Raw genomic sequence first — 27,527 nt, forward strand, 5'->3', positions numbered from 1 at the left:
CCTTGGAGTTCTCCACCCATAATGACTGTTATTGTGGGAGTTTCAGATACTCTTGCAGTGTGGATGAGGAGATATTTTAGAGTAAGAGAGTGGTTAGGACCTAGGTGTCTCATGTCTGTAAATCCAAATACTTCCTTGATGTATTTGTTCAACTCTCAAGTGACACTAGGAGTAAAGCAGGAAGAGCAGTTGATTTTCCTAGAGCATGTGACACTCCTTCCCTCAACATGATTTTCACAAAACATTTTCAATGTGATCTACATTGAAAAGGCAATTTTTTTTTGACAGGCAGAGTGGACAGTGAGAGAGAGAGAGACAGAGAGAAAGGTCTTCCTTTTCCATTTTTTTACCCCCCAATGGCCGCTGCGGCCGGCCGCTGCAGCCGGCATGCTGCGCTGATCTGAAGCCAGGAGCCAGGTGCTTCCTCCTGGTCTCCCATGCAGGTGCAGGGCTCAAGGACTTGGGCCATCCTCCACTGCCTTCCCGGGCCACAGCAGAGAGCTGGACTGGAAGAGGAGCAACAGGACAGAATCCGGCGCCCTGACTGGGACTAGAAACCATGTGCAGGCGCCGCAGGTGGAGGATTAGCCTGTTGAGACATGGTGCTGGCCAGACAAGGCAATTTTAAAACCATGATTAAGAAAAAACTTTAGAGAAAACAGAGTGAGAGAGAATGAAGTGAATAGTCAGTGTTCTTGCTTTCTCACTCATCAGTCAGATGGGTTCCACCTTGCTGGGACCCACCCTATAGCTGATTCTACCCTTGAGCTTATTCCCCCTAGAATCTGGACTTGGTTCTGGTCTAACTAGGAGCCCATTCAACTGGTTAGAACCCAAGTTTTTTGTATCTCCTAGTACTTTCACTTTTGGCATTTATCAGCTCCAGAGGAAAATGAACTAAGAAAGTTTACTTTTTAATACATACATACTGGCAGAGTTTGATCTCTACTGACAGGAAGAGATAGTTTCAAGCATTATCATACGGCTGAGGAACTATTACTTTGGAAAGAAGCAATGTCCCTGAATAATTATCCACTGAGTAGAAGTACTGATGATAGAGATGCATCGACATTTAAGGAATTTACATTCAAGTGGCATGAAATCCCTTTGTAAAATTTACATCATTGTACAAAGTAGCTATTGGTTATAAATTACTATAGGGCAACAGGTGTTGTGGGACAGTGGGTTAAGCTGCCACTTGTGATGCCCACATCACATACTGGAGTGCTAATTGGGGGAAGAGCTCCTCTGCTTCCCATCCAGCTTCTTGCTAATGCATCCTCAGAGGCAGCAGATGATGGCTCAAGTATGTGGGCCCTTGCCACTGTGTAGATATGGCTGGAGTCTTTAGCTCCTGGCTTTGGCCTGGTCTAGTCCTGGCTATTATAGGCATTCGGGGGAATGAACCAGAGGAAGGAAGGGAGATTCTCTCTTTCTCTCTCTCTCTGCCTTTCAAATAGGTAAAAAATGTAAATTACTATAAATACTTATACAGAAGATATTTAACAAATACTTCTATTCATAGCACTATACTTGATACTGGGGATACTGGAGAATATTAAAGGACATGAACTACAATTCCTGTCCTGGGAGAGTTTACAGTCCAGAAAAGAAAGTTATTTGATCAAACAGTCAGAATGTCAGAAATTAAGCTCTGTAAGGGAGGCAGGTACAAATGTCTAGTGGGGTAAAGACAATATTTTTAGATAGAAAAGGAAAATCCAAGGTTGGGAGAATTTCCAAGGCCCTGGAGGTTGTGAGTTCATTCATCTGCATGGACAAATGGGAAGAACTTTGCATATGAGAAATCATCTAACTCCATTACTCTCATCAAACCAATACAATGGGCCAAATCTCTTCCTTCATATCTGGGCTACTTCTGATTATAATAGCATGCCCTTCACTAGTAGCTGGATTATCCTGCTTATATCCACAACATTTTTATGTTTTAATAAAATATCCCTTGCAAAATGTGTTAACTGCTCTATATAATACAGCAATAATGCATAATAAATATATAATATGTGAAAAACAAAATAGAAAGCATCTATATTAATGTGAAATTTTTTTTTAGAAGAGAAATGTTGTCAAGTTTCCAAAATCCCTTAGTTAAGTAAGTCCTCATGTTTAAGTAGAGCACTCTTCTCTCTATATTATCTTTTAAAAACAGCTCCCAAAATTGTCAGCTACAGTCCCTGTTCTATGCTGGTATTTCTTGGAGGACTGGATAGAAAAATCCAAGGGCATGTTTGGTTCAGAGAATTGGATGGGAATCTTATGCATTGCTGCATTGACATTCTACCCAGCATATGTAATGGGTTGGCTAATGTGAATTCAAGTTTTAGCAGAAAAATGTCTTCAGAGATTTACAATCTATTTTGATGATCCCAGATGTCATACCTCCTTCTTTGTAGAAAAAAAATAATTTTCAACATCTTTAAAATTCTAGTCTTTAACTTTGTGTGTATCTGTGAGTTTGTACTTGGTACAATTGGAATTTTCCATTTCTTCTCTCAAGCTACAGACTCAATGCTTCATTTCATCAAACTCATGGTCTGTGAGTGATGTTGCTATTCTCTCATCACAACCCTCTTCCACTTCTTCATTATAATCCTATCCTTCCAGGACATCTTTAGCTGTAATTTACCTACAGTCACAAGATGCTTTCCGTTTTCTTTGTCCATAATTTTCCATTCATTTCCCTTTCTTTATCATCGTTTTATAGACTGAATGCCTCTGCTCTCTCATCATTCGCTAATTAGCATGTCTCCATGGTAACAGACAGTTGCGGAGCAGGAATCATTCTCTGTACTGGCCACTGCTGAGCAACCTCTGGGCCTAGCAAGGCGGGGCCTTGACCCGATTAAGATAGGGAGACTTTTCTCTTCTTGGCAGGAGAGGATCCATACATTTCAGAGAAGGCTCTGTTTCCTAGGGGAAAGAATAAGTCAATTTGATTGAAAAGGAGTGTATACTTGGACTCAGGCATACAAAAATCAAAGTATGAAATAAACTAAGAAAATATTAAAGAAGATGCCAAAAATATCTAATGCTGATTCTCTGCTGCTGATTTGTAAAGATTATCGGTGCTTTGATTTCAAATATGCTATGAAGCAACTGGTAACAAATATATGGTAACATTTACCTTTAATTTTATGTATACAATTCAATAAGTACCTCAGTTGTTTGAATCTATGTTAGAGAACAACTCTACTTTTGGCTTTATGAGGCTTAGTTATTATTAGTTTTAAATTTTACTTTTACTATTTTTACAAAGAAAGGAGCCCATAATCATATACTTATTTATTTATTATTATTATTTTAATCATATAAAGTAGCTATCATGGCATTAATTATTGTGAGTTCACTGTTGCAGGTTTTATTTTTGATAAGTTTTATGGCATTTTATGGGACTTATAAAAACAAATCCACTGTACCTCTTCCTTTGGTTAAGTGGCTAGGAAGTATGATATTAGCTATAATTTATTTTTTTAAAAGTTTGTAATTTGAAAGTCAGGGTGATAGAGAGGAAGAGACAGACAGACAGACACACACACACACACACACACACACAGATCTTCTATCTACTGATTCACTTCCCAAATGGGCAAAATGGCTGGGGCTGGGCCAAGACAAAGCCAGAACCCTGGAACCCCATCCAGATCTCGCACATGAGGTAGCAGAGACCCAAGTACTTTGGTCGAATTCTGCTGCTTTCCCAGGAGCAATAGCTGAGAGCTATATTGAAAGAAGACCAGCTGGGACTTTGGAATGGGATGGCCACATTGCAAGCAATGATTTAACCCACTGTACCACAATGCTGACCTCTAGTTTTATTGACTACTTATTATGTATTAGGTAGGCTGTACAGTAGGTGTTTTGTGTACATTGTATCTAGGCATCATGACGACTTTTCAAGAGATGTTACTATTATTCCAATATTATGATAAAGAAATTGAGATTCACATAAGTTGAGTAATACTTCCAAGGTCAAACATGTAGTAAAAGACTGTTGCTAGAGTAAAAAAAATGAAATCCAGTCATTTAGAACAAAATGGAGGAATCTGGAAAACATCATGCTGAGTGAAATAAGCCAGTTCCAAAGGGACAAATATCATATTTTCTCTCTGATCTGTGGCAACGAACTGAGCACCTAAAAGGAAACCTGTAGACGTGAAACTGACACTTGATCAGCCCTTGTCCTGACTGTTGAGGAACAGCTTACTATTTTATTCTTTTTAGTATTTTCTTTTTCTACTTAATACCCTTGGTTGAACTCTTTAAGTAACACAGAATTATTCTTAGGTGTTTAAAGTTAACTGAAAGTTGATCCCTGTTAAAAATAAGAGTGGGAATAAGAGAGGGAGGAGATGTACAGTTCAGCACATGTTCCCTCAGACTTACCCCTAAGGGTATAGCTAAAAACTTGCCATGGGACTCCAAATCCCATTAAGTTGGTAGGTGCCAATGCCATCTTACAAGTTAAAGTGATCAGTTTAAGTTCATAACTGATCATAAAGATAGGATTAAATGTCAAAGGGATCACATAAATAAGACTAGTGTCTGATAATAATAATTGATAGAATGAAAAAGAGGTAATGATCCAATATGGGAAGCAGGATACACAGCTGACTCATAAAATGACAAATGCCCTAAATAGCACTCTGGCCTTAGAACCAGCCCTGAAGGCATTTGGATCTGGCTAAATGGCCCATGAGAGTATTTCAGGCATGGAAAGCCAAGACACTGTGGCAAAAAAAAAAAAAAAAAAAAAAAAAAATGACCGAAATGAAAGATCTCTGTGAGTGAGATCCCAGCGGAAAGAACGGGCCATCAAAGAAGGAGGTACCTTTCTCTGAAGGGAGGAGAGAACTTCTACTTTGACTAGGGCCTTGTCTAAATAAGATAGAAGTCAGCAAACTCAAGAGGCTTCCATAGCCTTGGCATCTCATGACAAGAGCCTCAGGTGATTACTGATACCATGAATAAGAGTGTCAATTGTTAAATCAACAACAGGAGTCTCTATATACTTACTCCACATGTAGGACCTCTGTTCTTAATGTGTTGTAGTATGAGAATTAACAGTAAAACTAATCTTCAAATAATACTTTATACTTTGTGTTCCTGTGTGGGTGCAAACTGTTGAAATCTTTACTCAGTATAGAGTTGACCTTCTGTATATAAAGATAATTAAAAATGAATCTTAATGAAAAATGGGCTGGGAAAGATAGTAGGAGATGGGATGGCTTGTGGGTGGGAGGGTTGTTAAGGGGGAAAGAGCCACTATAATCCAAAAGTTGTAATTTTGAAATTTATATTTATTAAATAAAAGTTTTCTATTAAAAAAGATTGGTGCTGGACCCCTGGATGCCTGGAACTAAGCCAGTATAAAATATGCATTATCTGCCACCTGTACATTGCTAGAAAAAGATGTTTGTGTAATGATTAGAAAGATATGGTGATACACAAGTGTAGACTCTTGTTTTTATAGGAAAACCTGCATCAACAAAAAAGGGAGGCTGAAATTTGAACTCTCTTGAGTTGTAGACTATAGTAGTTTAGACTATCAAAACTTCATGTAGCAGATGATTTCTGTGGATGTCAAAGAGTGAAATGTTTTAGGAACAGATGGAACCTACAGGAGTATGCCTTTATTTCTTGAAAACATTAAGGTCATGAGTTAAATTTGTGTAAACTGGCTAGAAATATTTTACCTCTAGACTTGTGAATCTGGGAAAACATTGCTATCCTGAGAACTTTACTCTTAATGGTGAGTGAAGATGGACAATGTGTGCTTGTTGGAAGAGTGCTAACCTTTTACCATCTTTTTCTCCAAAAATTTATGATGAAGGGTGTCTTTTTTTCCAAATTTGAATGAGATGCTATCAATTTGCATAATGCATTACAATAATCAAAAGTGTGAAAACTGCTGATACCAAGATGAAATTGTTCTTTTCAGATGCACATAAAATCAGAGCCAGGAAATCATGAAGGAGAAAAGTTCATGCTACTCATCACAAGTAAGTTTTGTCTCAAGGATTTTCTAGGAACTACACAAGAAATTCCTTCACAGGCTACATACACCCCTTGCTTCAATTCTTGCCTATCATGCATACACATATTTTTGTAACAAATTTGTCCTTAATATTCTTTTTAAAATGATTAGTTTTAATTATTTATCTATTTATTTATTTATTTATTTAAGAGAGGGAGAGAGTGAAAGAGTGAGAGAGGGAGGGTAGGAGGGAGGGAGGGAGGAAGGGATGGGGGGAGAGAGAGATAGAGAGAAGGAGAGACTGATTGATTGATTTCCCATTTACTGGTTCACTCTCTAAATGCCTGCAACACTGCAAAAACCAGGGCTGGACCAGACCAAACCCAGGAGCCAGGAACTCCAAACAGGTCTTCCATGTTGATGGCAGGGACCCAACTACTGAGCCATCACTTACTGTTTCCCAGCATACACGATAAGAAGCAGCTGGATCAGGAGTACAACTGCAATTAAACCAAGACACTAGAATCTTAACTGCTAGTCCAAATACCCACTCCTAACCTTAACTGTCCATAAGACTGCAGCAATTCAGATAAGATGCTGTCCATAGAACATAAACACCAATGAGACAGTGCCAACTTTTCTCTTTTGTCCCTAAGACCAATGAACTTGGCATCCAACCAACTTATATGAATTTCTCCCTTTTTGCTAATAAACCTCACTTACTCCAACCTCCTTGATTACACACTTAGTTTACTATGTGACGCATAATCTTATTCCAATACTATTCCCTAATGAGCTTAATCTTTTGAGACACTCTCTGTTGTTTAGGTTGACAAATGTTAACTTATATCTTAAAATTGATTTAAATTATGAAGACTATACTCATTATTCACCATCCCAACAAAATACCTGGTAATTGGGGGGAGTACATTTATTGAATGATTTCTATATGCCAATTATTGTGCAAGTGCTTTCTATATGCTATTGGGGGAGGCTATAAGATGAGTCTCTCAGAGCTCCTTCAGCAGGCAGCAAATTGTCTGGCTTCAGCTGTAAGGCTGTAACGTCCGCCACCAGCTTTGTATGGGCTGTTTCCAGCCAGTGGGTGGACATAACAGGGGTGCTGAGACAGATCTGTGTCTGGGAAATGTGAAGTTCTCTGAGTGACTTCAGACTGAGTACTCCCTACTGGCCTTGTTGAACTTTCCTAGAATCAGAATCAAAATACGTGCATCCAAATGCTGCATTGCCATCTGACTGCTTTCTCAGCCTCCCTCTCCATTTTCCCTAACAAGTGTTTCCCTAATGGACTGTCTTGATGCCTGCTTTCATAGAGAAAATAAATCAACACATTACCTAATTTAACCTCCACAATCTCATGAGGTATTTATGATTATAAAAAAAAATGAGCCTCAAGGAATTTGAAATATTCACTGAGGTCACATAGATAAGTAGTGGCAGGACTCAAACCTTGCTCTAATTACTCACATGGTTTGTTGACACTTCCTGTTGTACCACACTGCCCCAGAGGCTTTACTGTATTCTTCACTGCTTTATGACTGCTGTTTCTGTTGTCAAGTTCTATTGTTAAAACAAGGGAACACAGTAAAAGTCATTCTAAAACTCCCTGGGCCAAAAAAACACAAAAAACAAAAAACTTACAGCAGGAGGCAAGTTGTTGATATAAACTGTTCACCCATTTCCTAGAATAATATACGGTGTAATTTTTCCCCTGTGTGTCACTGGCAGGTAGCTGTCTGGCTACATGGATACATTTGTTTCCTTTTTTTCTCCCTCACACCTTTTTTTGGGTAAATCATAGCTGCAAGTGCTGTACCTGCTTTTCCAGAGATGGCATGTGCTGACTCGACATTCTTTGGGGAGTCTGAGGTCTAGGAACCATCAAGATCGCAATGAAACACAACCATAGAGTTTTTAAGGGCTACAGTGATTACTGTCTGAATGCCTTAACATTATTTACAAGACATCTCTTCTCCTTCAAACCAGGCAGAGGTGTGAATATTCCAATACTGAAGAGGGCTTCCTGGCATGGATAAAATCTGAGTACAGAGCAGGACTGTGGGCTACCTGTGTTACAGTGGAGGCTGTCAGTGAAAGCCACAATGCTGGCTCCAGGAAAGCTCCAACAACTGTATCCCATATGAATCAAGAACGCAGTGGGAAAGTGAAGAAAACAAAGGGAGACTTAGTTTTTTCACCTTGGGTAAAAGAGCAACTGACTCCAAAACCTGCTGAAGGTTCAAGAGGGCTAGGTGCCCGAGGGCCTCCACCTCAATGCTTTAGTGCCAGGAGAGCATTGACATGTTGCCCTCTTTACTTTACAGGGTGTCTATTGGTAAGATTTAGGGAACTGTATCCTTCTCATAGCTGTGCTACTGAAGATTGTGTGCTACAAGGTCATGTGTAGACCCTATGACTGATCCATTCTCTTTCAGATCAGGGCCCCCATCAAAGGTGGACATGTTGACTATTGTCTGATCCATCCCCTGGAATGAACTACTGAGGAATGGAAGCTCCTGCTGCTGGCCTTTTTCTCTCTCAACATTTCTTTAAAATGGTAGTCTTGCCTAATGCTCCAGCTTTGTCTCCTTTGTCTTCTTCCAATGAAACATATGATGAAGATGCTTTCCTTCTATAATCTTTATGTTCCTTAAGCCACAGGTCTTCGTCCAGGAAGTTTCTGTTGCTGAGCATCCTCTTACCCCTCAATGGTTTCTACACCTTTTTCTTTTCTTTTTTCTTTGACAGGCAGAGTGGACAGTGAGAGAGAGAGACAGGGAGAAAGGTCTTTCTTTACTGTTGGTTCACCCTCCAATGGTCGCTGCGGCCGGCGCACCGCGCTGATCCAAAGCCAGGAGCCAGGTGCTTCTCCTGGTCTCCCGTGTGGGTGCAGGGCCCAAGGACTTGGGCCATCCTCTACTGCACTCCCGGGCCGCAGCAGAGAGCTGGCCTGGTAGAGGGGCAACCGGGACAGAATCCGGCGCCCCAACCGAGACTAGAACCTTGTGTGCCAGCACCGCAGGTGGAGGATTAATCTATTGAGCTGTGGCGCCGGCCTCTACACCTTTTTCATCTAATTCTATTCAGACTGAGTTCACTGAGTTCAATGACCTCCACTGAGGTCAGTGGATTCTTCCCTGACCTCTCCAAAATAATTTATTACATGAGTCTCTGAACCTTTCAGTAATGCTTCTGAGATTGCCTTCTCTATGAAGATACAGAATCAAGTTCAACAATATTTTTCTGAATGATTACTCAGTGTTTCACTTTAGAATGATCACTTTCATGTTTAGTATTTCTTGAATCTTCACTTGACAAAAAAACTTACAGAAGATGATTCTTTTAGATTGAGTTGGACTCTCGCTGCCTTCAGACATTGCTGAGTCATTGACCCTTGGGGGAAGGAAAGATCTAAGAGACAAGGGATATTTTTGACCACTGCTCATGAAAAATAATAAAACAAAAATAACAAGAAAATTCCCTGCAACTTTAAGTCTCTGATTTCCTCAGAACCTTTCAGAAGATGTTCTAGACAATTTTTATAGCCCCCCTTACAGTGGCCCTTTGCTGCTCTAGGGCACATAGTAACCATCTGTGTCATAGGTCTCTTCGGAAATAATGTTGGTTTGTCACAGTTGTCAAGAGCCCTGGAAGCCTCCAGTGTCAGCAGGGCACAGGATCTGCATGGCCCTACTCTATATGGCCACTGCACCACAACTTCAGTCTGTCCTACCTTGTTCTTGTAAAATCATAAGTAATAAACCAGTGTACCCACATAATGCCACATAATGTTAAGAAGCACCGTTTCATGCTTATAGCAGTTTTGATCCACTTCTTATCCTCTGCTTCAAGCCATGAGGGGGCGGTGGTCAGTTCCATAAAGTCATTGTTGATCAAAAAACAGCTTTTATTTTTCACGAATTCAACTTCAAAACTCTTTTGAGGGGCCAGTGCTGTGGCTTAGCAGGTTAAGATGTTGCCTGTTATGCTGGCATCCCATATGGGCACCAGTCCAGGTCCTTGCTGCTACACATCCAATCCAGCTCCCTACTAATGGCCTGGGAAAGCATTTGAAGATGGCTCAAGTGCTTAGGCCTCTGCTACCCATGTAGGAGACCTGAATGAAACATCTGGCTACTGACTAACCTGGCCCAGCCCTGTCCATTGCAGCCAGTTGGGGAATAAACCAGGAGATGGAAGATCTCTGTAACTCTGCCTTTCAAATAAATAAATAAATAAATCTTAAAAAGATCTTTTGAAACAAACAACTTTGCATTAAACCAACAACATTAATCATGGGCCAGTAAATCATAACCTATTGGCCAAACCCATCTTGCTGCCTGTTTTCTGAAACTAAGTTTATTGCAGCACATTTGAGCCATTGGTTTACATGTTGTCCATGACCGCTTTCATGCTATAATAGCAGAGTTGAGTAGCTGCAAGAAAAATCACATGGCTCACAAAGACTAAAATATTTAGTATCTGGTCCTTCATAGAAAAATATTACTAGCTTCTGGGTTCAACCCAGAGTTTTGCCAGAAAGAATAGATGTAAACTTTAATATTCAGTTCTTATGAAAAGTCTGATGGTGAGAATATATTTCTCTCCAATGTTAGTTTCAAGAAAGCTATGTGAGTTTGTCACTTGATGGGCATGTGAGTCTAATGAGAGATTTTACCTCTCCTTTAGCTTTGGCCTCCAGAACACCATGAGCCAAAATTGCAACCTTTCTCAGCAGAGAGGCATGTGGTACTGATATTTACCAATTACAAGTTTTTCTACCCTTAAGTTTTCTTCACTTGATAACTTAACTATTAATTTTAGTCTGATGGCCTTGTATTATATACTTTTTGGGAAAAGGTTAAAAAAATGCATAGGTAATATGCTATTCTATGTCCCCTATAGTCAATTGTCTAGAATTGTCTGCCTCTACTTTTTAGATTAAAAACTCTTTGGGCACTGACTATATTTTAAGGTGTTTCCTAAAGAAAATGCAATGGGTCTTTTTTTGCTTATTTTTCATTTTTGTTGCAAGTTAGTTTTAGAAAGTATGTGTTTAAAAAATCAGCAAATTTTCAACTTAAATTGATTGACAGCTACGATATAAATAATATTTCTCAAGGTATCTAAAATTGACTCCTTGGCTGAAAGATATACTTAATTTTCCTGTTTTTTAAATTAACAGAATAACAATTCTTATTTTATTAAATGCCTTTTATTTGCTCACTCAGTACATTGCTGAATTTATCTCTTGTAGAAGTGTATAATAGGCCTTGATATTCCCATTTCATAATATGATAACAATGATACTCAGAGAGATGACATATGTTGCTTGCAGTGTTCAAAGATATGACCAGAGACACGTGCAGGAGTCAGGTAGGTGATGTTAGTGAATGAAGCAGGTGATGTAGTACAACATGCAGTTGTGGGGACCCATAATTGTGTGCTTTGTCTAAGGGGCAGCTGCTACTCAGCCCCAGCCAACTGATTCTGTGCTGAAATGTCAGTTTGCTATTGCTTGGGTTTCCAGGGTTTCAGAAACCAGAAATTTGTACTTTCAGTCAAATGTTTTAATTCTACAAACACTGTTCATGAAAAACAAAACATGCTGTGGGTTATATTTAACACCAGGGTCATCAGTCTTCAAACTCTGGGTTAAGATTATTGATGTTGGACTAACTGGTTATGTCTGCATCCTAATTCTACCACACTTTGTATTACTTTGAGCAAATTAACCTTTCTAGCTTCAATTTCATCAACTAAACAAGGAGACAAATAGTAGTACCGACTTAACGAGTTTTGGTGAATTGTTTAAGCCATGCCTGACACATAGAGCAATTTCTTAAATGACTACATAATCATTATAGGAATAGCTTAAGGACACAGACAGTAATTTCATATCTGGGATTTCCAATCATGTCATTATGACCTCAAAGCTTCACCTTTTTTCCCCTGTGGAAACTTGTCTCATACTTCAGTTTTTTACTTTGTTTTATTCTTAATTTTACTTTTCAACTTGTTGATCACAATAGAAATATACCAACAATTTTATAAACCATTTGAACATGTTTTTTTTTTTACTTAAAAAGTCTTAATGAATAAATTAATGTTTTCAGTTTTGTTCAAAAGGTCCTTTCTAAAATTCTCATGGTTACCTGTAAATTACAAAAAAAAAGTTAAATTTTTTGTAAATGCACATATAGCTTTCAATGGTTTCAGTGGAAGTCAAATTTGGGAATGGAATCTAGCCTGAAGAGTTTTAATTTTCTGTTTATTTACAGCAGGAGATAATAAAAAATTGTATGTTTGCTTAGAGCATATCAACATTAAATATTTGCTAGCTAGGTCAAGTACAATATTATGACTGAAGTTGAGAGCAAAGAGTTTTTGCATTCCACTAACATATGTGAGAATACTTCTTGTAAATGAGCAGTCATAGCTGTAGGCATCAAAGATAACAAGCAATATTGAATGGAAGGAAGGATTTCACTGGGGTGAAAGGGAAGGCAAATTTGCAGTTCATCTAATAAATAGCTCTATACCTGAGTTTTTCATCTGACATTTCTGTTGAAGGAAATGGTTAGTCTAGCAATGTTTTCTCTAAAAGATAGAAACTTTACCCAAACTACCAGCAAAATCATCCTGTCCCAAAACAGATAATACACTAATATTTTTAAGTAGAGTAGTAGTGTAGATCAGTGGATGAAGGGGTAGATTTGGAAACAGAGAACTTGAGTTTTATTTTTAGTTCTACACAGTGCTATTTTGTACAAATCAATCCTTGTCTGTTGATTGGAGATCCAGAATTTATCTTGCACATAGTGAGACTATTTGTGGAAGCTCTTCATTTTGAGATAAAAAGTTCAATATTATGGCTATAGTTATATATTTTTAAATATTTGAAAGTCAGAGTTACATAGAAAGAGATGGAGAGGCATACACAGAGGGAGGTCTTCCTTCCACAGGTTCATTCCCCAGTTGGCTGCATCGACCGGAGCTGTGCCGATCCAAAGCCAGGAGCCAGGAGCTTCTTCCAGGTTTCCCATGTGGGTGCAGGGACTCAAGCACTTGGGCCGTCTTCTACTGCTTTCCCAGGCTGTAGCAGAGATGGATGCTGGCACTGCAGGTGGTGACTTTAAAGACTTGCTATGCCACAGCACTGGTCTCAGCTATAGTTATTTTTATGTGATGATAGTGATGGTGTACAGCAAACATGAAATTATGGATATTTTCTATAAGAAATTAAGCCATTTCAATTAGTTTGATTACAGAGACACTCTAAAATTTCATTTGATTTTGATCTCATCGAAATAGGTAACTTGCCTGCACTGTGACACAGCGGGTTAAAGCCCAGGCCTGTGGCGCAGGCATCAGTTCTAGTACTGGCTGCTCCATTTCTGATCCAGCTTCCTGCTGATGTGCCTGGGAAAGCAGCAGAGGATGATCCAAGTCCTTGGCCCCTGTGCCCACTTGGGAGACCTGTAGGAAGCTCCTGGAATGGTTTAGGGCTGGGGCTGGTGATAGCACTTAGGCTATGGCTATGGTTAGGGTTAGATCTAGGGCTAGGGTAGAGTTAGGGTTAGGGTTAGTTTTAGGGGTTAAGGTTAGATTAAGGGTTAGGATTAGAGCTTGGGCTATGGCTAGGTTTAGGTGTAAGGTTAGGGTTAGGGTTATGTTTAGGTTTAGGGCTAAGGCTAGGGTTAGGTTTAGTGCTAGGGCTAGTGTTGGGGATAGGATTAGGATTAAGGGTTAGGGTTATGTTTAGGGCTTTGGATCCACTCAGCTCCAGCTATTGGGACATTTGGGGAGTGAGCCAGCAGATGGAAGACCTCTCTCTGTAACTCTTTCAAATAAATACAATAAATCTTTTAAAAAAAGAAATTGGTAACTTGAGGTTGTACATTTTTCCCCTTGAGAAATAAGAAGCATTTTGCTGACAATAAAGAGTAAAAACAAAAGGGTTGTAGATAGGAAAAGAAGTGCAGTATAAATAACATGAAGAATGTAAAGTGGAGATAATAAGGTATAAGTAAAAGCAGTATTAAGCAGATTGAAGCTCCCAGTTGTTGTGCATAATTTAGATAGCCAAGTTAGCTGATTTTTCTTTCCTCCTTTCCTTCCTTCCATCTTTCCTTCTCTCCCTTCAGCAATACTCAGCAATCTAGGAATAGGAGCAGAAAGACAAATTGTGTGAGTTCATATAGAACTGGTAATTAGGAGAATGTAGGAAAAAGAAACAAAGGTAAGCATTAAAGGTTTTCAAGAGAGAATTCTTTACTTGATAGACAATATATTACAGAATTTATATAAGGAAAGTGACAAATGAAGTCTAAAAGAGACCAGTTATAGTGGAAGAAATGTTATGTTAGTCTGGTATCTACAGTTTAATTATTTCCTTCTAGAAACATGAGAAATGTTATTGTATTCTGTTAAACACCATTGCTAACGAGAAATCTACTGTTTAATTATTGTTCTTTTGTTGGTATTCTTTTCTCCATGGCAGCTTTTCAGGTCTTCGATATTCTTCAGTTTCCCTACCATGTACTTCATATGGGATTTTTAAATTTACCACTAGACTCAGGTGTTTCTTCAATTTTAGAAAATTATTAGCTGTCTTTCTTTAAGTATTATTAGTCTATCATATTTTTTCCTTCTGAATACCTATCAGAAAAATGTTAAATACTCTCATACTATCTCCTCTAACTTTTTTTTTTAACTTTTATTTAATGAATATAAGTTTCCAAAGTACGAATAATGGATTACTATGGCTTCCCCCCCATACCGTCCCTCCCACCCACAACCCTCCCCTTTCCCACTCCTTCTCCCCTTCCATTCACATCAAGATTCATTTTCGATTATCTTAATATACAGAAGATCAGCTTAGTATACCTTAAGTAAGGATTTCAACAGTTTGCTTCCACACAGAAACATAAAGTGAAAAATAATAAATGATTTTTTTTAAATGATGATGAAATCAGATCAGACCTATTGTCATGTTTAATCCCAGTGAGAGTCAAGTTGGGAGTTGATAGTTTCTTTTCTTTTCTTTTTCTTTTTTTTTTTTTTTTTTTTTACAGAGGATCAGTTTAGTATGCATTAAGTAAAGATTTCAACAGTTTGCACCCACATAGAAACACAAAGTGAAATATATTGTTTGAGTACTCGTTATAGCATTAAATCTCAATGCACAGCACATTAAGGACAGAGATCCTACATGAGGAGTAAGTGCACAGTGACTCCTGTTGTTGACTTTACCAATTGACACTCCTGTCTATGGCATCAGCAATCCCCCTATGCTCCAGTCATGAGTTTCCAAGGCTATGGAAGCCCCTTGAGTTCTCCGACTCTTATCTTGTTTAGACAAGGTCATAGTCAAAGTGGAGGTTCTCTCCTCCCTTTCCTCTAACTTTTTTGAGATTTTTTTTCATCTGTCTATGTTAAAGTGATTTCCACAATATTATTGTTCAATGAATTATGCCGTGTCTGGATCTAATTTCATCTTCTGTGCTTAAAACAAATTTTAATGATAATTTAAAAAATAATCTAAGATATCTAAAAGGTTGTTTCTATCTCAATTTTTTATTTTTAAAATTTTGTCTTGATTTTGTTGTTTTCTTTTTCATTTTCCAAGATATTTTAAAATCTATAATACACAAATATATAACTCATATATCCCCAGACATTGCTTCTATAGTTACTGCACAGGTAAAGAAATAAAATGGGAGACAGCATTCCAGAATCCCTTTTCAGGCCTCTTTCAAGTCACTACCCTCTCTTCCTAAGAAAGATGAACAGTACCCTGAATTCTGGCACCAACTTGTAGATGTACCTGTTTTTTTTTTTTAAGTTTATATAATTAAAATCATATGGTATATATTTTTGTATCCTTTTATAAGAGAATCAGCAATGTAGAATTTATTTTAGGAGATAATGTACACTCAGACTGTGAGCAACCCCATGACAAAATGAGTGCTACAATTGACAAGATTCAGGGTTGTCCTTTACAGAATAGGCTGTTGCCTGGGGCAGGGGCTGGTTGAGTATTTAAAGGAGGGGGAGTTTGGGGCAGGGTTGCAATACATGTGATCTCTAGGAATTTGTGATGTCTAGTGTATGTGTGGCTGCAGAGCACATGTTGGAATATAGGAAATGTCATGGCATCTGGTGCATGATGGGAAATGTGGCTCAGGTGCATGATGAGTGTGGGTATGCTGAGCCTGCAACCATATTAGAGAGGCTTGGAGACTTTTTTCCTTAATCTTTAAGCAGGATTGACAGAGTAAGGTCAATCTTCTGTAGCTTCTTCATGTTCTCTCAGAGTGCTGTCCCTGCCTAGTCAGGGAAGAAAATCCTTCACCAGTTGATATAGAGATTTGGTTTGAGAAGCTAAAAGTGTGCTATCAGTCATTGGCAATGACTGGACTCCCTGTATGACCATCATTTTTGTGTGAAACTTGAATTCTGGAGGAAACAAATCTGACAATTAGGATAAGCAAAGTCGGGCAAAAAAGAGTAAGGAAAGAAACCATGTCAGGGAAGGGAGATCACTTTTTACTTTTTCCCATTTGGTGGAAGATGGGGGCTTCCCTTGCCAAAATCATGGGACTACTTGGCTTCATCATAAATCTTTTTGATATATTTTTTATGAATCTACTGTTAATGTAAGTGCAGCAGGTTTAATTAGTTATTGCACATACCCCACTTTGTCCTCCTAGTATGTAATATAGAGCTATTGGTTGTTCAGTACCCCTTAAGCTAGGGAATATAAAGAATCATGTCATTGCTGTAGGGTCTGCCCAGTGGTCCAGGCTAAGCAACACAAGACAATGGATATGTTTTTAAAAAGCTACTTATAGTATGTATTGATTTCTTTTACTCAGCATTATGCTCATGCAGTTTTTCTATCTTGTTGCTGAGAACCATAGTTCATTAATTTCCATTGTTATTTAGTATTCCATTGTTTTGATATGTTGCAATTTAATTATCTATTCTAATGTTTATAGACATTAGTCAGGATTTGTTATAAACAATGCTACTATAATCATTATTGTTCATGTCTCTTTGTATGCATGGCATACATTTCTGTTAGGTAAATATGTGGAAGCATATCTTCAACTGTAGTAGATTATTCTTCCTACAGTATATGAGAATTCTCATTGCATCAAATGCATACTTATATTTGCTATTAGTTGGTTTTATTTTTCACCTTTCTGGTGATTGTGCTGTGGTACCTCATTGTGAACTTGGTTCCTTTACATATACTTATTGATTCTTTGGATATCCTTTTTTTGCAAATTTTGGTTCAAATGTCCTACACCCTTTTCAATTTTTTATATGTCTTTGTAACACATTTTTATGAATTTTTAATTTTTAATGTGAATTCTTTGTTAAATTGTTGAGAGTATTTTTTACATTATAGCTTGCCTTTTTGTACTCCTGATGGTACCTTATTTTCAATCAACAGAAGTTGTTAATTTATTATAGCATAATATATTACCTTTTTATTTATTAACCTAAGTAAGAGATCTTTATTTAATGAGTACTAAGTTATGAATAGTTAGGAGTAACAATTTCTATTGCTCTAATACATAGATGGGTGAATAAAGATAATGAAGTTGTATTATATATTTTTCTAAAAATTTAGAAGAAAGATTTTAAATGTTTTTACCATAAATGCTTTATAAATATCTGAAGAGATAGATATACTCACCTTGATTTGCCATTACACAATGCATACACATATCAAAATATCACATCATACTCCATGAATATGTACTCCATGAATATGCACAATTATGTGTCATTTTTATGTATATTTTAAAATGAAAAAATTATGAAGTACATGTTTTTCTTTTTTTGTTTTTTTTTTAGACTTTTATTTAGTAAATATAAATTTCCAAAGTACAGTTTATGGATTACATTGGCTCCCCCCTCCCCATAACGTCCCTCCCGCCTGCAACCCTCCCATCTCCCACTCCCTCTCCCATTCCATTCACATCAAGATTCATTTTTGATTATCTTTATATACAGAAGATCCATTTAGTATATATTAAGTAAAGATTTCATCAGTTTGCACCCACACAGAACATAACGTGTAAAATGCTGTTTCGGTACTAGTTATAATATTACTGCACACTGGACAACGCATTAAGGACAGAGATCCCACATGAGGAGTAAGTACACAGTGACTCCTGTTGTTGACTTAACAATTTGACACTCTTGTTTATGGCGTCAGAAATCTCCCTAGCTCTAGTCATGGTTTCCAAGGCTATGGAAACCTCTTGAGTTCACCAACTTCGATCTTTTTTAAACAAAGCCCTAGTCGAAGTGGAAGTTCTCTCCTCCCTTCAGAGAAAGGTACCTCCTTCTTTGAAGACCTGTTCTTTCCACTGGGATCTCACTCACAGAGATTTTTTTTTTTTTTTTCCAGAGCGTCTTGGCTTTCCATGCCTAAAATACTCTCATGGGCTCTTCAGCCAGATCTGAATGCCTTAAGGGCTGATTCTGTTTTCTAATCCAGGATCTTAAAGATACTGTTGTATATTATTTTCCATTATTATTGTTGATGTTCTTATTATTCAGTATTCATATATATAGCTATAAAACACTTGTTTATTTCTTTGTTGTTATTTTTAACATTAATATCCTTTACATTTATTTAAAACTCAGAAAGAGACAGAGAGATATCTCCCATCCTCTAGTGTACCTTCCAAATGCCTGAAACAGCTGGAGTGGAGCCAGACTGAAGCCAGGAGCCAGAAACTCAATTCAGGTCTCCTGTATGGGTTTCAGATTCTCAAGTACTTGAGCCATCATTACTTGCCTTCTAAAGCATGCATTAGAAGGAAGCTGCATCAGAAGCAGAGCAACAGAGACACAAACCAGGCACTCTGAAATGGGGTGCAGGCATCCCAAGTGGTGTCTTAACCCCTATGCTAAACATCTATCCCTACAAATCACTTGGGATAGATTTTATCTATGATAGAGAGATCAGTTTTTCTCTTCATGCATATTCATTTGACCTATCCAATACCATTTACTGAAAAGATTATTTTTCCACCACTCTGAAGTGGCATTATTATTGTAAACCACTGTCTCTTTATGTAATGATCTGTTTCTGTGTTTTTTCTTCCATTGGTCTACTTGGCTATCATGTACCATCAGCACTTTCATCATATTATATCTTTATAATAATCATTGGTATCTGGTGGAGCAAGTTGTCTCATCTATTTTTTTTTTTTTTTTTTTTTGGACAGGCAGAGTGGACAGTGAGAGAGAGAGACAGAGAGAAAGGTCTTCCTTTGCCCTTGGTTCACCTTCTAATGGCCGCCGGGGCTGGTGCGCTGCGGCCAGCGCACCGCGCTGATCTGATGGCAGGAACCAGGTGCTTCTCCTGGTCTCCCACGGGGTGCAGGGCCCAAGCACCTGGGCCATCCTCCACTGCACTCCCGGGCCACAGCAGAGAGCTGGCCTGGAAGAGGGGCAACCGGGACAGAATCCGGCACCCCGACTGGGACTAGAACCCGGTGTGCCGGCGCCGCAAGTTGCAGGATTAGCCTAGTGAGCCGTGGCACCGGCTCATCTATTTTTTAAAAAATAGGTTTATTTATTTATTTGAAAGGCAGATTTACACACAGAGAGAAGCAGAAGCAGAGATAGAGGCCTTCCAACTGTTTATTCACTCCCTAAATTATTGCAGTGCCTGGAGCTGGGTCAGTTGGAAGCCAGGAGCTTTCTTCAGGTCTCCCACATTGGTGAGCAGCCCAAGCAGTTGGGTCATCTTCCACTGCTTTTCGAAGCACATCAGCAGGGAGCTGGATTGTAAGTGGAACAGCCGGAACTCGAAATGGCACTCATATGGAATGCTGGCACTGCAGGCAGTGGCTTTACCGGCTAAGCCACAGTGCTGGTCCCATATGTTGGTGTTTATTTAGGAATGTTGCTAAAGTCATTTTTACCCAAAATTTCATTGTGGGAATCTTCAAATATAAGAAATATATGCTCATCAGCTAGTTTCAATAATTTCAATAAATTTAGGAATCTCTTAAACCAATATTTAATTTTACTACATTTTAATAGATTTATTTGAATTATATATATATTTTTACACACACACAGGCATACTAATTGCAAATAACGATAATTTTATCTTGTTTTCTGATATTCTTTCTTTATTTCTTCATTTACTTTCCATGCTACTTAGGATGATCCAAGAAATATTGAAAAGAAACGGCAATAGCTTTCTTACCATTTTGTGAGCCTGATCATCCCTTCTTATTTTCATCAAATGACACTCATGAAGTCATTTCTTATGTATTTGAGAAATTAGTATCTTAACTAACTTATGTTTTATACTGAAATATTAATGTAACTTGAGCAATGCTGGGGATGGCTATCATAAATTAAAAACAAGTTTTTTTAGGAAGCTACTAAAATATCTCAAAGGTAGTTACAGTGTTTACATGCAATACTTGCGCATTAATACTTAATTCTCAGCATTTATGGTTAATGCTGTAATTTTAAAAGTCCCATCCAAATGATAGAGCATAACCACCTACAATTTTTTTTTCAGTTGTCAAAATGTCATTAACTTTTTTATGCAGAGAACAAATTTCAGCTCTGACAATAACCTATCTGCTTTTCAGTAAACTTTTATAATTCTTCATTTCATGTAGGCAACAGAAAATATGAGACAATTTCTCACTATGTGAATTAAATGCTTAAAAAATTTAGCACTTTATTTGACTTTATTTTATTTAACATTCTAGGAATTTCACAGCTACTAGCAATTCCAGTGTAATTTCAGGTGCAGTTGGGAATTTGACATTCTCAGTGGAGCAGTTAGTGTAGCAAACCTTAGAGATGAAATAAATATATTTAATATTAATATATGTGAAGGGATAATTCATTCTAAAATTTAATTCAGTGGCTTCATTTTTCCACAACGGAACTGGTTTATTCAACATGGCTGTTATCATTCCTGATATTAGGGCATATTCTCTTTTTACAATAAATTTATGACTGTCAGAATATATAAAATTGACATACATGGTATTATGGCCTTCACAACATTCATAGAATTTTTTCTCTCCATCTGTTTTGTTCTTACGAAATCCTACATCATTACCAAGGAACTTCAGTGGTTTTTTGTCTTCAATTTTATTTAATGAGTACAAATTTCGTAATACAACTTTAGAAGTATAGTGATTATTCCCACTATACCTGCCCTCCAAACCCACTTCCTCCTCCCTTTCCCATTTCCAGTCCCATTCTCCTTTAAGATTCATTTTCAATTAACTTTATACACAGAAGACCAACTCCACACACATATACACACGCACAACTGTTTGAGAACAAGTATTACAGTTAATTCTCATAATACAACTCATTGAGGACAAAGGCCCTGCAGGGTAAGTAAGTGCACAGTGAATTCTGTTGTTAATTTAACAATTAACATTGATCACTCCAGGCTCTTGACATGAGCTGCCAAATCTCTCGAAGCTTTTTGAATCCAAAGTCTCCATCTGTATTTAGACAAGGCCATAAGCAATGTGGAAGTTCTCTCCTCCCTTCAGAGAAAAGTACAGCCTTCTTTAATGGCCCCTTCTTTCCACTGGGGTCTCACTCACAGAGACCCTTCATGTAGGTCATTTTTTTTTTTTTTGCAACAGGTCTTGGATTTCCATGCCTGAAATGCTCTCATGGCCTATTCAGATAGACTAGAATGCCTTAAGGGCTGATTCTGAGTGAGGTCAGAGTGCTATTTAAAGTGATTGGCACTCTGAGTCTACAGTGTAGACTGTTCCTTCCCATTTTGGAATAATCTCTCCTTTTTAATTCTATTATTATTACTATATATTTGATCTTACTTATATGATCCCTTTAACACGGAATCCTATCTATATGATCATTTTAATGCTTAAGATTGCTTTTTTACCAGCAAGCTTAAGGGGATTTAGGGTTCCATGGCAAGTTTTTGAACTGTACCATTAGAAGTAAGTCTGTAGGAATGTATTATAGAACTATACAGCTTTACAGTTACAAACTTCCTCCTCTCTCTCTTATTCCCACTCTTATTTTTTACTGTGATCTATTTTCAATTGACTTTATGCACATGTGATTAACTCTATGTTAAGTAAAGTGTTCAACAAATAGCAGAAGAAAAGAAGAAAAAAAACTGTCCTTGGTAGTCAAGACAAGGGCTGTTCAAGTCATTGCTCCTCAAAGTGTCAATTTCACTTCTAGAGATTTCCTTTGAGATGTTATATTAGTTCTCACAGATCAGGGAGAACATATTGTATTTGTCCTTTTGGGGCTAGCTTATTTCACTAAGTATGTTTTCTATATTCATCCATTTTGTTGCAAATGACTGGATTTCATTGTTTTAACTTCTGTGTAGTACGCCATAAAATATATACATCCCAAAATTTCTTTATCCTATCTTCAGTTGACAGACATTTAGATTGATTCCATGTCTTAGCTATTATGAATTTAGCTGCAATAAACATGGGGGTGCAGATAACTCTTTCATATGCTCATTTGGGTAAATTCCCAGGAATGGGATGACTGTGCCATTTGGTAGGTCTATATTCAGATTTCTGACATATTTCCATATAGTCTTACACAGTGGCCTTACCAGTTTACATTCCTACCAACAGTGGACTAGGGTACCTTTTTTGCCATCCTTGCCAGCATTTGTTGTTTGATTTCTCTATGAAAGCCATTCTAACTGGGCTGAGATGAAACGTCACTGTGGCTTTGATTAACATTTTTGTGTCTGTGGGCCATTTGGATTTCCTCTTTTGAAAATATCTGTTTATGTCCTTTGCCCATTTCTTAACTGAGTTGTATGTTTTGTTGTGGAGTTTTTTGATCTCTTTGTAGATTCTGGTTATTATTCCTTTATCAGTTGTATAGTTTGCAAATAATATCCTCCAATCTGTTGGTTGCCCTTCACTTTCCTGAGAATTACTTTTTGAGTACAGAAGATTCTCAATTTGAGGAACCCCTGTTATTAATTTTGGCTTTGATTGTGCCTCTGGGATCTTTTCCAAGAACTCTTTTCCTATGCTGATGACTTGCAGGTTTCTCCAATGTTCTCCAGGATTTAGGTCTTTAATCGATTTTGAATGGATTTTCGTGTAAAGTGTAAGGTAGGGGTCTTGCTTCATGTTTCTGCATGTGGAAATCCAGTTTTCCCAGCTTCATTTGTTGAAGAGACTGTCCTTGCTCCTGGGATTAGTTTTAGCTCCTTTGTCAAATATAAGTTGGTTGCAGATGCTTGAATTGACTTCTGGCATTTCTATTCTGTTCCATTAGTCCATCTATCTGTTTTTGTACCAGTACCAGGCTGTTCTATTATAATTGCCTTGTAGTATATCTTAAAATCTGATATTGTGTTGCCTTCAGCTTTGTTTTTGTTGTATAAGATTGCTTTAGCTATTCAAGGTCTCCTGTTTTTCCATATGAATTTAGCATCATTTTTTTTCTAGATAGGAGAAGAATATCTTTGGTATTTTGATTAGAATCACATTGAATCTGTAAATTATTTTTGGAAGAATGGACATTTTGATGATATTGATGTTGATTCTTCCAATCCATGAACACGGAAGATTTTTCCATTTTTTTTTCTCAATTTCTATTTCTTTCTTTAATGTTTTTTAATTCTCATTTTACAAATCTTTGACATCCTTGGTTAAATTTATTCCAGAGAATTTGATTTTTTTGTAGTTGTTATGAATGGGATTGATTTTAGAAGCTGTTTCTCAACCTGTCATTGTCTGAGTATTGTCTGTGTTGACTTTTGTGTATTGAGTTTATATCCTGCTACTTAACAAACTCTTCTATGAGGTACAATAGTCTCTTGGTGGAGTATTTTCGATCTCCTATCTATAAAATGATGTCATCTACAAATAGGGTAGCTTGACTTCCTCTTTCCCAATTTGTATCCCTTTACTTTTGTTTTCTTGCCTAATGGTTCTGGCTAAAACTTCCAGGACTATATTGAACAGCAAAGGTGAGAGCGTGCATCCTTCTCTGGTTCAGTGGGAATGCTTCCAACTTTTCTCCATTCAATAGGATGCTTGCAATAGGTTTCTCATAAATTGCCTGATTGTTTTGAGGAATGTTCCTTCTATATCCAATTTGCTTTGAATTTTCCTCAGGAAAGGTTGTTGCATTTTATCAAATGCTTTCTCTGCATCTACTGAGATAATCATATGGTTTTTGTTTTTCAGTTTGTTAATGTGATGTATCACATTGATTGATTTGATAATGTTGGGCCATTCTTGCATATTTGGTATAAATCCCACTTGGTCCAGGTGAACAATCTTTCTGATGTGTTGTTGTTGGATTTAATTGGTTAGAATTTTGTTGAAGATTTTTGTATCTACATTCATCAGGGAAATTGTAGTTGTCTTTCTCATTGTGTCTTTTTTGGTATTAGGAATTAAGTTGATGCTGATTCATAGACAGAATTTGGGAAGATTCCCTCCCTTTCAATTGTTTTGAATCACTTTAGAAGAATTGTGGTTAGTTCTTCTTTAAATGTCTGGAAGAATATAGCAGTGAAGCGATCTGCTCCTGGGCCTTTTTTGTTGGGATGGGCTTTACTTTTGATTCAGTTACCATCTTGGTAATGCATCTGTATAGGTTTTCTGTGTCTTCATGGCTCAATTTAGATAGGTTGTATGTGCCCAGGAATTTTCTATCCATTTTTTTTTAGGTTTCCCAGTTTGTTGGCATACAGTTCTTTGTAGTAATTTATGATGATTCTTTTTATTTCTGTGGTGTCTGTTGTTACATTTCCTTTTTAATTTCTAATTTTATTGATTTTGGTATTCTCTCTTCCCTTTTTTGGCTAGCTGGGCCAATGATGTGTCTATATATTTTATTTTCAAAAAATCAACTTCATTTTGCTGATTTTTTTGTTTTAATTTCATTGATGTCTTCTCTAATTTTAATTATTTCTTTTCCTCCTACTAGTTGTGGGTTTGATTTGCTGTTGTTTTTCTAGATCCTTGAGATGCATTGATAGCTTATTTATGTTGTGCCTTTCCAATTTCTTGATATAGGCACCAATTGCTATAAACTTTCTTCTTCTTCTTTTTTTTTTCTTTTTACAGGCAGAGTGGACAGTGAGAGAGAGAGAGAGAGACAGAGAGAAAGGTCTTCCTTTTGCCATTGGCTCACCCTCCATTGGCAGCTGCGGCTGGCACGCTGCGGCCAGCGCATTGCGCTGATCTGAAGCCAGGAGCCAGGTGCTTCTCCTGGTCTCCCATGTGGGTGCAGGGCCCAAGCACTTGGGCCATCCTCCACTGCACTCCCGGGCCATAGCAGAGAGCTGGCCTGGTAGAGGGGCAACCGGGACAGAATCTGGTGCCCCGACTGGGACTAGAACCCGATGTGCCGGTGCCGCTAGGTGGAGGATTAGCCTATTGAGCTGTGGCGCCGGCCATATAAACTTTCTTCTTAACTCTGCTATTATTGTTTCCCATAAATTTTGATTTGTTGTATTATTGTCTTCATTTGCTTTCATGAATTTTTTGATTTCTCTTTTAATTTCTTCAGTGACCCACTGTTCATTCAGGAGCATGTTGTTCAGTCTTTATGATTTACATATGTTCTAGAGATTCCTGAGTTTCTGATTTCCAGCTTCATTGCATTGTCATCTGAGGAGATACATAGTATGATTTCAATTTTTTTTTAATTTTCTGAGCCTTTCTTTATGGCCTAACATGTGGTCAGTCCTAGAGAAACTTCCATGCACTGGTGAGAACAATATGTATTCTGCAACTATGGGATATAAAGTTCTATAGATATCTGTTAGTTCCATTTGGTATAGTGTTGATTAATTCTGTTTCTATGCTGATTTCTGTCTGGTTGATCTGTCCATTGCTGACAATGGGGTATTGAAGTCCCCATTAATATTGTATTTGAGTCTATGCCTTGCTTTAGATAGCTTAATATTTCTTTTAAATAACCAGGTGCCCTGTAATTAGGTGCATATACATTTATAATAGTTACATCTTCCTGTTGAATTGATCCCTCAGTCATTACATAGTGCCCTTCTTTGTCTCTTTTAACATTTTTTGTTATAGTCTATTTTGTCTGATATTAGGATGGCTATGCCAGCTGTTTTTTGATTTCTGTTATCATGGAATATCTTTCCCACCCTTTAACTTTCAGTTTGCATACATCTTTGTTGGTGACAAGTGATTTTTTGTAGGCAGCAAATAGATGGGTTTTGTTTTTGTAATTCATTCAGTCAGTTTGTGTCTTTTAACTGGAGAGGCCATTTACATTCATAGTGACTATTGATAAGTAATGACTGTGCCCTGCCATTTTCCCATAAATATTCCTATTTTTTTACTTTGGATTTACTTTATTTTTTTTAACTTTTATTTAGTAAATATAAATTTCCAAAGTACAGTTTATGGATTACAATGTCTTTTTCCCCCCCATAACTTCCCTCCCACCCACACTCCTCCCATCTCCCACTCCCTCTCCCATTCCATTCACATCAAGATTCATTTTCAATTATCTTCATATACAGAAGATCCATTTAGTATATATTAAGTAAAGATTTCATCAGTTTGCACCCACACAGAACATAACGTGTAAAATACTGTTTCGGTACTAGTTATAGCATTAATTCCATTGGACAACGCATTAAGGACAGAGATCCCACATGAGGAGTAAGTACACAGTGACTCCTGTTGTTGACTTAACAATTTGACACTCCTGTTTATGGCGTCAGAAATCTCCCTAGGCTCTAGTCATCAGTTGCCAAGACTATGGAAGCCTCTTGAGTTCGCTGACTTCGATCTTATTTAGACAAAGTCATAGTCAAAGTGGAAGTTCTCTCCTCCCTTCAGAGAAAGGTACCTCCTTCTTTGATGGCCCATTCTTTCCACTGGGATCTCACTTGCAGAAATCTTCCATATTGGTCTTTTTTTTTTTGCCAGAGCATCTTGGCTTTCCATGCCTAAAATACTCTCATAGGTTCTTTAGTCAGATCTTAATGCCTTCAGGCCTGATTCTGAGGCCAGAGTGCTGTTTAGGACATCTGCCATTCTATGAGTCGGCTGTGTATCCCACTTCCGATTTTGGATCATTCTCTCCCTTTTTATTCTATCAGTTAGTATTAGCAGACACTAGTCTTGTTTGTGTGATCCCTTTGACTCTTGGACCTATCAGTGTGATCAATTGTGAACTGAAATTGATCACTTGGACTAGTGAGATGGCATTGGTACATGCCACCTTGATGGGATTGTATTGGAATTCCAATACTTTGTACTTTTACTGGAAGATTTTCTTCCTTTACCTTCTTTTGTATTGATGATCATGTTTCTGTGTTTGTGCATGCAGCACATCTTTACACATCTTCTACAGGGCTGTATGGGCGGTGACAAATTCTTTCAATTTCTGTTTGTCTTGGAAGGTCTTTCTTTCACCTTCATTCATAAATGAGAGCTTTGCAGGATACAGTATTCTGGGTTGATGGTTCTTC

General features: G+C 37.6%; 1 long non-coding RNA gene across 1 annotated transcript in view; it reads left to right on the forward strand.

Annotated features, from left to right (window-relative positions):
- The window catches only part of LOC127492110 (uncharacterized), a 165,750-nt gene that overhangs the window by 105,109 nt on the left and 33,114 nt on the right, over window positions 1-27,527 (forward strand). Inside the window, exon 2 of the long non-coding RNA XR_007921162.2 lies at window positions 5,960-6,020. This is a non-coding gene — a long non-coding RNA (uncharacterized lncRNA). The remainder of the gene's footprint in view (window positions 1-5,959; window positions 6,021-27,527) is intronic.

The sequence above is a fragment of the Oryctolagus cuniculus genome, chromosome 9 (genome assembly GCF_964237555.1).
Source record: "Oryctolagus cuniculus chromosome 9, mOryCun1.1, whole genome shotgun sequence".
Lineage (NCBI taxonomy): Eukaryota > Metazoa > Chordata > Mammalia > Lagomorpha > Leporidae > Oryctolagus > Oryctolagus cuniculus.